Here is a 2,836-nt window from a genome sequence, read left to right on the forward strand (position 1 = left end):
GCCCGGGGTGCCTTCTGGGGGGAGCGTGGGGTTTGTGGGGTTTGGGGGTTTTGGGAGGTTGGGGTTTTTGGCGAGGATTTGGGCTCTTGGAGGGTTAGGATGGAGTTTTGGGGCCTGTGGGGATTTTTTGGAGACTTTGAGGGTTTGGGGGTCGGTTTCTTGGGGGGACCTTGTGGGTTTAGCGGAGAGTTGTTGGGTTTGGGTGTTTTGCAGTTTTGGGACCTTGGTGAGGTTGGGTGTTTATTGGGGGATAGGGTGTTTTGGGGGGACTTTTGCAGTTATTGGGGGGGTTGTGGGGATTGGTTTCTGGGTTCTTTGGAGGGCAACAGGTGTCAGAGGGACACCTCGTAAGAGTTCATTCTGCTCTTGTAGCTGAGGCAGTGGTTAGGTTCGGCTCTAGTCTGAGGATAACGCTGGTAACACACGGATTGTATAGTGGTTTCTGATTAGCACTTCCCCTGAGCAAGGCTGATTCAGTCTCTCATGCTCTGCAGTGAGGGCAGGCAAGACCTAATAGCAAAGCAACAGACAATGCGGCTACTGCAACACCAGCCACAAGAACTGCAGCTACTCCAACACCAACCACAACCACTGCGATGACACCAACCATGGCAACAGGCACCGTGACTACTCCAATGGCAAGGACTGTCACTACAGCTGATACGACTCCACAGACAAGCACTGCTGCTATTCCAACAAGGGCAAAAAAAGCAGTGCGGCTACTCGAAACTCAGTGACGAGCAGTGAGGCTTCTCAAACCCAAGCCACAGGTACTGCAGGTACTAAAAGTACAGAGACAGACATATTGGCCACTCGAACGCCAAGGACAGTCAATGTGGCTACTACAAGCCAATTCAACATGCCCTGCAGTTAATGCAGCCCCAGGCACAAGCACTGCAGTTGCTCCACCACCAGTTTTCAGCTCTGAAGCTCCTCCATCTCTAGGAAGGAGCAATGGTGTTACTCTAAGGCCTGCTATGTATACAGTGGCTACGTCAACCCCAGCCACAAACACTGCAGCTACTCCAGTGCCAGTCACAAACACTGCAGCCTCTTCAATGCCAGTGACACACACTGCTGCTCCTCCAGCCCCATCAACAAGCAGTGAGGCTTCTCCAACCCAAGGCCTAAGAACTGTGTCTACTACAACCATGGCAGCAGGTACACGGGCTACTCCAATGCCAAGGACAGGTGCTGTGGCTGCTACAGCTCCAATGACACACACACTGCAGGTATTCCAACCACATCAATCAGCAGTGATGCTTCTCCAATGCGAGCCACAAGCCCTGTGGCTACTGCAACCCCAGTTACTGGGGCAGTGGCTACTATGTGGCACTGACAGGCAAAAACACTGCAGCTATTCCAGCCACTGCAACAAGCATAGCAGCTACTGCAGTGCCAGTCACAGCAGTGCGGCTGCTCCAATGCCTGAGGCTGACACTGCCACTACTGCAACCTCATTGACGAGCATTGAGGCTTCTCCAAACAAAGCCACGTGCAGTGTGGGTACTCCCCAGACCCACAACTGCCCCACAAGTGACCCCCCAATGATCACCCAGACCCACAACTGTTCCCAAAGTCATCCCCCTGTAACTCCACAGCCACACAACTGCCCCCAAAGAGACCCCCCACAACTGCCCCCCAACTGATTCTCCCAAACCCACAACTGCCCCCAAGTCACCGCCCAGACCCACAACTGCCCCCCCAACTGACCCCCACCATGGTTGCAGCAAACACAGTTCTTAGGCCTTGGGTTGGAGAAGCCTCACTGCTTGCCAATGGGGCTGGAGAAGCAGCACCGCGTGTCAATGGTGTTGGAGAAGCCGCACTGTTTGTAGAGGAGGTTGACGGAGCCACTGCATACGTAGCAGGCCTTAGAGTAGTGCCATTGCTGCTTCCCAGAGTTGGAATAGCTGCAGGCCTGAAAACTGGTGGTGGAGTAACTGCAGTGCTTCTGCCTGGGGCTGGATTGGCCAAAGTGCTTGTTGATGGGGCTGGAACAGGCACAGTGCCTGTCCTTTGCATTCAAGTGGCTGGTGTGTCTGTCACGGTACTTTGAGTACCCACACTGCATGTGACTGCTCCTGAATGAGGCTGCAGGAGCGGCAGTGTCTGTCTCAGGCATTGAAGTAGCTGCACTGCTGTTGCTGGCACTGCAGCAGCAGCTGTGCTTGTTGCAGTGGCTGGAATAGCTGCAGTGTTTATGCCTATCATTGCCATGTAGTAGCCACTGTCCCAGTTACTGGGGTTGCCGTAGCCACAGGGCTTTGGCAGGCAGTGAGAAGCCACAGTGCTTGTGACTCGCACTGGAGAAGCCTCACTGCTGATTGATGTGGCTGGAATACCTGCAGTGTGTGTCAACTGCAACAAGCATAGCAGCTACTGCAGTGCCAGCAACAGCTGTGCAGCTACTCCAATGCCTGAGACAGACACTGCCGCTGCTGCAACCTCATTGACGAGCAGTGAGGCTTTTCCAAACCAAGCCGCAAGCACTGTGGATACTCAAAGTACCGTGACAGACACATCAGCCACTTGAATGCAAAGGACAGGCACTGTGCCTGTTCCAGCCCCATCAACAAGCACTTTGGCCAATCCAGCCCCAGGCAGAAGCACTGCAGTTACTCCACCACCAGTTTTCAGGCCTGCAGCTATTCCAACTCTGGGAAGCAGCAATGGCACTACTCTAAGGCCTGCAAAGAGCCAGCAGCTGTGGCAGGGCTGGGGAATAGTCAGAACAGCATCCCCAGCACCCATGGGATGAGTGCCTTGCTCAGTGCTCTCCCTGATGTGCCTGAGAAAGTGGTGAAGGGTGTCAGATCCAAAGAGCCAGCAGCCG

Source organism: Melopsittacus undulatus, chromosome 13, assembly GCF_012275295.1.
Source record: "Melopsittacus undulatus isolate bMelUnd1 chromosome 13, bMelUnd1.mat.Z, whole genome shotgun sequence".
Taxonomy (NCBI): Eukaryota; Metazoa; Chordata; class Aves; order Psittaciformes; family Psittaculidae; genus Melopsittacus; species Melopsittacus undulatus.